Source organism: Panicum virgatum, chromosome 8N (assembly GCF_016808335.1).
Source record: "Panicum virgatum strain AP13 chromosome 8N, P.virgatum_v5, whole genome shotgun sequence".
NCBI classification, from domain to species: Eukaryota; Viridiplantae; Streptophyta; class Magnoliopsida; order Poales; family Poaceae; genus Panicum; species Panicum virgatum.
The window spans coordinates 36,333,690-36,342,059 of record NC_053152.1 but is presented as its reverse complement, the minus strand read 5'-3'; positions in this window follow the sequence as shown (position 1 = coordinate 36,342,059).

Sequence of the window (8,370 nt, the reverse complement as noted above, 5' to 3'; positions counted from 1 at the left end):
TTTAATTCATAACTTTTACATAACTTGGGGTAAAAGACAAGATGATTTAGAATTAAAATTTGAAAGATTACACAAAGAACATAAGCATCTAGAAGAGCAATATTTAGTAGCAAAAAAAATAGAATTAGCTTTGCAAGCATTGGAAGAAATCAAAATATTTTTGGGAAAGATTAGTCAAAATAGTGATTATATTAAAAGGGATATATCTTATTTATTCAATAAACTAGAAAGTACTAATATTGCTGAGCATAGTAAAGAAATTGTGTTGTCATCATCTGGAATACTAAAGGTTACTAGATCATTAAATTCGGATAAATGGAAGTATCTGAGTGCCTCACCAGAAGAGACAAGTCTCTCCGAGTATTGCAAAAAGATACTAGGCATTTAAGCCTAACGGATAAATTAAAAGGAGGATGCGATGATATTGAAACCTTAGAAGAAATGATAGATGTAGAAAGTGATCTTGAAAGATGCCAGAAGGACACTTTAAGGAAAATAAGACCTCAACAATTATATCAAATGGGTTGGTTTGAGTATAAAAGTGGATTATACAGAATATCTAGAGAAGTTGAATTAAGTGTTTTAACAGAACCTGTTCAGTTAAGAATTGTTAGTAAGCAAATTGAGAAAAGATTGAAATATACTGGATATAAATACATACATCAAGGAATGTATATTATAGAAATTAAAGGAATGACAAGGAAGAAATTAGGAACAAAAGTTTTAATCACCCTATTAGATAAAAGATGGGAATCAGTACACAAAGCATCATTAGGATTCTTAGAAGGAGACATGAATGAAAATATGCTAATAACATATATAGCTCCAGATTTAATAATGCCAGTAAAAGAATTTATAAACAAAATGGTATTTGCTTTTCAGACCAAAGGTTATGAAGACTTTAAAGGTACCAATTTATTAGTAAGCATAGAATTCATTGAAAGATTAACCAATAGAAGTGGAACTCGATATAAATAAATGTGAATAAAGTAATAGAAAGTATGCAATCCAAAGGAATAAATTTTAGGAGTCCTCTTAAAATCAGCTCTAAAGAAAAAGCAGGAGAAGAATGGAATATTGCTGCTTTAATAGAACCAAAGATTTTAAAGCAGCCTGAAGATTACATAAGCTATGAAAATAGAAAGGGGTCAAACTTGTATTAGGTTTATTGATTATAAAGAAAAAATTTGGATGATTTAGAAGCATCTAGTTCCGAATCAAATGTAGAAGAAAATAGAAGACATAGTGTATGTGAATTTATGGAAAAATTAGACATTGATAATGAAATAAAACATTATGAGCAAAAGCTAAGTAAAATTCCTAATGAATATAATACTTCTATGCTATGTGAATGGTCTGCTATAAGAGAAAAGGAAATTTATTTTAGACGAGAAATTTATAGGCTTAACAAAATTAAAAAGGAAAGAGAATTAAATAGTAGAAAGGTTTATACACCAATAAAACAAAATAAAAATGAGCTGAAACTACATGATAATTTAGATAATAAAGAATTAAAGTTGCAAAAGGAAAATGAAGTAAAGATAGAGAATACATAAGAGGATATTATTAGTGAAGAGGAACAGTGGGAAATTAATAATAAGTATTTATTAGAAAGTTATGAGGAAAAGGATGAAGATATAAATGAGTCATATAGCAAAGATTTAGAAATACATATGTCTTTATAAGAAAAAAATAATGCTAGAGAAGCAATGGACCTTGACTCTAGTTTATCTAAAAGAAGACGAGGTCCATAAATAAAAACTGAATGAGAAAAAGAAAGACCTTCTAGAATGTCAGGAACTTGGCCACAAGAAAAGGAAGAACCTGCATATAGCTATATACCTGGACAATATAAATATCTGGGTTCAAAAGGAAGATAATTTGAAAAGACAGTTCAATTTAAAAATTATAGAAGTGATGGGTCTATATTAAACTTAGCAGCACATGACCCTATAGATTGGCCGAATATAATCAGTATATGGAAAGGATTGATAGTGCAAAAATACATACAAAATTAGCATAATATTGGAAATAGAGTAGAAGATATGCTTACATATTTAAAAACATTTTTAGGAGAATCAGCTAAGGTTTTATGGGAACAATGGATAGAAGCATTTCCTAATTACTATGAAGAATAAAAAAAGCTGGTAGTAATCCATATAATTTTGCAAATATTATTATAAGCATTGTTATAGGAGAAGATCTTGAATTAGGATATACTACCTTGCAGAATGAAAGATTAAAAGAAATACGAAAGCTAACTTTAACAAACTAGAAAGGAATAAAAGAATTCTCTCAGCCCATACTGCATAGTATCTCACACGCATACTGCATAGATAATAAAGAATTAAAGTTGCAAAAGGAAAATGAAGTAAAGATAGAGAATACAGAATAGGATATTATTAGTGAACAGGAACAGTGGGAAATTAATAATAAGTATTTATTAGAAAGTTATGAGGAAAAGAATGAAGATATAAATGAGTCATATAGCAAAGATTTAGAAATACATATGTCTTTATAAGACAAAGATAATGCTAGAGAAGCAATGGACCTTGACTCTATTTCATCTAAAAGAAGACGAGGTCCAGAAATAAAAACTGAAGGAGAAAAAGAAAGACCTTCTAGAATGTCATGAACTTGGCCACCAGAAAAGGAAGAACCTGCATATAGCTATATACCTGGACAATATAAATATATGGGTTCAAAAGGAAGACAATTTGAAAAGACAGTTCAATTTAAAAATTATAGAAGTGATGGTGCTATATTAAACTTAGCATCACATGACCCTATAGATTGGCCGAATATAATCAGTATACGGAAAGGATTGATAGTGCAAAAATACATACAAAATTAGCATAATATTGGAAATAGAGTACAAGATATGCTTACATATTTAGAAACATTTTTAGGAGAATCAGCTAAGGTTTTATGGGAACAATGGATAGAAGCCTTTCCTAATTACTATGAAGAGTTAACAAAAGCTTGTAGTAATCCATATAATTTTGCAAATATTATTTTAAGCATTGTTATAGGAGAAGATCTTGAATTAGGATATACTACCTTGGAGAATGAAAGATTAAAAGAAATAGAAAAGATAACTTTAACAAACTGGAAAGGAATAAAAGAATTCTCTCAGCCCATACTGCATAGTATCGCACACCCATACTGCATCAACTCATCATAATGAAGTACCATATAATTTGCATAATCACAAGAAGTGCTCTGCATAGTGCATCGAATAGTAAGTTAATTTGGGTGCCTGAGTCACTTAGTTGAAGTGCTCGAGCGCTATTCATATTCTGAATTTGAATAGTACCTGATATTTTGAATAGTGCCACGAATTTGAATAGTAACTGCCGAATTTGAATAGTGCAGTGAATAGTAACTCGTGATTTTGAATTTGAATTTCGAATTCCCGAATCTTTTGTGAGTACTAGTATCAGAGCCGAGGTTTTTAAAAATTGAATTTAGGGGAATTTGTGATATATTTTAGAATACAAGAATTAGTATAATATCTCAGTCGTATTTAAAATGGAAGCTTTAGAAAATGAAATTAAGCAGTACGAGTTTAAACTAAGCAAAATTGCTAATGAATATAATACTTCTATGTTATGTGATTGGCCTGCAATCAGAGAAAAAGAAATTTATTTTATAAGAAAGATAGCTTATTTAAAAAAGATATCCAAAGAAGGAGAGCAAAATGATAAGAAAAACAAAGCGTCAGTTGTTATAAAGATGTGGGAAGATGAGACAAACCCAAAAGATACGCAGAGTCATAAAGCCAAAAGTGATCCAGACACACATAAAGGTAATATTATGATAGATAATGTGGACAAACAACTAGAGTTTGTGAATGAACCTTTAGAAAGTTATGTAGACGAAGAAAATAATGCCCAATAATACAGAGACTTTATAGACTCTCTAGACGACGAAAGTTTATATAATCTGGATAATGCTATGGATGCATTAGAAGTAAATAGTGAAAGAATTAATACCTTAGAGGAGGTTAAAACTGAATTAATGGATCAAGGAAATTGCGATCATGATTGGATACAAGGAAGAGGTGACTATAATATTAAATGTGCTTTCTGTATTTATTATCCTAGTCAAGAAAATAGATTTACTAGTAGTATATGCTTAAAGCAAGCATGTGCCTCATGCTTAAAAGCTGGAAATCAAAGATGGAGACAGGAAGTAGAATTAGAAGAAGAAGATAAATTATTAACAAGAAGAGTTAGAAATTTAGAAAATAGAATAAATAGTTTAGAAGTGAAACTAGAAGAACTAAGAAGTAAGATAGAACTCAGTGAGGTACAAAAGGCTGAAGAAAAGGCTGGTAAGAATATTAAGTTAAAGGATCAAACAATAATAAGTAACAAGGATAATAGTGCAATACAGTCAAACAACAAAGATAATAGTGCCATACAGTTAAAGGATGCTATAATAAATTTTGGTAGCAAATATAAAGTCAAATTGCCATTTAAAGAAATTGTAGGAATAAGAATACATGTGAAAGTAAAATTAACACCTACTATCACTTAGTTGATACTGGCTGTACCAAAAATATTATGCATGATAAATATTTTGCGAGATGCCCAGAAATAGTTCATACAATAGATCAAGAAAAGGCAGATATATCCACTGATATGTCTGGAATAAAGAAGCTTCATAATCAGTTAGCCTGCAATATTGAGGTACAAATAAATAATACTAAATATATTATGGATGAGATTACAATAAGAGACCTATCTATGATACATGATGATATGATTTTAGGAATAAGGTTTTTACAATTCTCGTTGCAAACAAAAATAATCCATGAGCAAGGAATTACATTTATTCCTTATCAAGATAATATTATATACATAACAGAAGTGCGTAAAACTATAAGTTCCAATACTGGAAAGTCCAATTTAGAACTCCAAGGAGCTGATGAAATTGTTAGGTGATCATACAGACGAGGTGTTAGGTGAAAATATAGAAGAGTTTCATATGGCAAACTCATGTATAGAATGTATCAGTTTACAATCCTTTGCACCCAATCGGTATAAAGATCTAAAATCTAAAAGAGACATAGATAAAATTGTGCAAAGATTAGAAGATATTCAAATAATTGGAGAAATACCAATGAAATATTGGGATAAGAATGGTGTTGTGTGTAAAATTAATATAATAAATCCTAACAATATAATTAAGACAAGTCCTATCGAAGCTACACCTAAAGACATAGAAGACTTCAAAATGCATATTGAAGAGCTACTAAAATTAGGAGCCATAAGAGAAAGTAGGAGTCCTCATAGGTCAGTTGCATTTATAGTAAGAAATCATGCAGAAATAGCTAGAGGAAAATCAAGAATGGTTATTAATTATAAAAGATTGAATGATAACACTATAGATTATGGTTATAACATCCCTAATAAGCAAGAATGGATAAATAGAATACAAGGAAGTAAATATTTCTCAAAGTTTGATTTAAAAGCTGGGTTTTGGCAAGTAAAGATGGTAGAAGAATCAATAGAGTGGATAGCTTTTACGTGTCATCAAGGCCATTTTGAGTGGCTAGTTATGCCTTTAGGATTAAAGAATGCCCTTGCTTTATTTCAAAGAAAGATGCAAAATAATTTTAATGAAAACCAAGAATTTATAATGGTTTACATTGATGATTTATTAATCTTTTCAAAATCCTATAAAGAACATATAGCTCATTTAGAAACATTTTTTAGAAAGGTAGAGCAGCATGGATTAATACTTTCTAAAAAGAAAATGGAAATATGCAAAGAAAAGATAATTTTTTTAGGTCATGAAATTGGGGAAGGAAAATTTTATTTACAAGACCATATTGCAAAGAATATTTTACAGTTTCCTGATGTTATGAAAGACAAAAAGACATTGCAACAGTTTTTAGGAATAGTAAACTATGCTAGAATTTATATTGAAAACTTAGCAAAATTGGCTGGACCATTGTATGCAAAGTTGAGAAAAAATGGACACAAGCATTTTAACTCTGAAGATATAAGGTTAGTAAGAATTATAAAAGAAAAGGTCAAAGAATTAAAACCTTTAGAACTACCTCTAGATGATTATTATTTTATTATAGAGATAGATGCATCTGAAATAGGATGGGGAGCTATTTTAAAGCAAAAGCCGAACAAGTACTCTCCAAAGACAGAGGAAAAAATATGTAAGTATGCTTCAGGAAAATATAAGCTTAAGACGATATATAATACTGATAGAGAAATATTAGCTATAATAAATGCAATAAATGCTTTCATATTATATTTAGGATTCAAAGAGTTCACAGTAAGGACAGACTGTGAAGCTATATGTAAATATTATAATAAAGTCAATAGTAAGAAAAGTTCAACTAGGAGATGGGTTTTATTTGAAGATATTATTACAGGGAATGGTTATAAAGTAATCTTTGAGCATATAAAAGGTAAAGATAATACTTTGCCTGATATATTTTCACGATCAACTATTTTGCAGGAATGAAGAGAGGAGTAAGCCCTAGTGGCAATGAAACCTTCAGCTTTGGAACTGAAAATAGATTAAGAATCTTTTCGCCAAATACATATAAATTTAAGCCTAAAGACCATATTGTCTTAGATGAAATACATGAATGCATTTTAGATAATTTTTTGTTCCAATATAATAATAAGTGAGATGATAGAGGTTATATGTTTGCAATATTAAATAGTTTAGCTGAATATTTTCATATGATCAATGGGAAGATATAGCCAAAAGATCTATCAAGCAATTTTGAAAAGAAACCCATATATGTCATATATACGGGAAAGACACCGGGAATCTATGTAACGTTTGAAGAAGTTATAGCTCAGCAAATAGAAAGAGAAAATGATGAAGGAATATCACGGAAAAACTGTCTAGATATTGATCAAGCCCTATCATATGCAAGAAATATTTTGGGAATAAATTATTTCCTAGAGCCTGCAGCAAAAGAATATATTCAAATATATAGAAAGGCAAATGATGTGAAGACAAATTTGCCTGGAATAAATATATAGAAAGGCAAATAACTACATATAAGGATGCTGTAAAAAAAGAAGCATCAAATGAAGAATACGTTGAGAAGAAGATCAAAGAAAGACTTGATTCAATAATTCCTCAACTGAAAAAAGATATAAAAGAAGAAGTATGGCAAGAAGTGAACATGAAATAAAAGAAAATATAAAGAAGGATTATGATTCAAATATGAATATCCCAATATCTGATGATGATATGTTAGATATTCGTGGCCATGGGCTAGAACAAGAGTTTCAAGAATCATATATTATGAAAAATAAATATATTAATATTTCTAGTGTTGATAAAGAGTTATCAATAATTTCGCTGTGGGATAAGCATGCCAGGGTGTTTGCTTGATGTCTGCGACATCAATCATTCGGGCGTGGAAGACTATACCCCCGAATATCTCCAGAGAATATCACATGAAGAAAGTTGTGCGGAAGTGAACAAGGCAAAAGGAATAAACAGTAATTTGAACAGTGAGTTCTACTGTAGCCAGGACAATTATTGAAGCCAGTGTTATCGTCCAGCTGTCCAGGCAACAGTAAAGGAAGATAATTGAAGACATCGGGTGTCCAGGAGCTTCCTTAAGCCAGAAGGCTCCACCCGTCTATAAAAGGAGAAGCCAGACGCAAACATTCATCGCCGGACGAAGAATAGGAGAGAAGACACCGAGCCTAATACTAAGAGCGCATCCACCACCACTCCACCTAATTAGTAGCTATCTCACTCCCATTGTAATATAGAAATAAGGGAGCTGTTGTAATCGCCCTTCGCCTGTAAGTAATCTCAGGTTTGTGTGAGTGCTTGGGGCTTCTCGAGAGGGAAAGCCGTATGTAAGTTTGCTCTGTGAAAATGGATTAAGCTTTCCTATGAATTTCCCTACTTTCCTTTGAGCTCGTTCCTATGGGGCAATGTCTCTACGCTAGGGACCCTAGAGGAGAAACCTTTGCGTTGAGTTACTCTCGTTTAGCCCAGGGAGAGGCGTCTGAGAGAGCCTGTGTCCGTAGTGAAGTGTTCCCTTCGGGTGGAACTGCCTGGGGAGACGGTAGAGCCTGAGTCCTGTGTGCGCGGGGCCGGGGTTAGTTCGGGAGAAGACCGGGTAGGCCTGATTCTGAAGCGAGCTAGCGATGCATGCGGTGAGTACCGAGTAGGATTTACACAAGCATAGTTGCATGACCGGCTGAATTTTTGGTTTCGCCAACCTACCAAAGATCATGAGAATTCGCACGCATACCTATTATCCACCTGCATATTAGTTACTAATCGCTCGTACAATATTCACGCACGCATACTTCCCAGAAGTGCTCCAACCAGCATACTCCCACCATAAGTGCTCCAAAT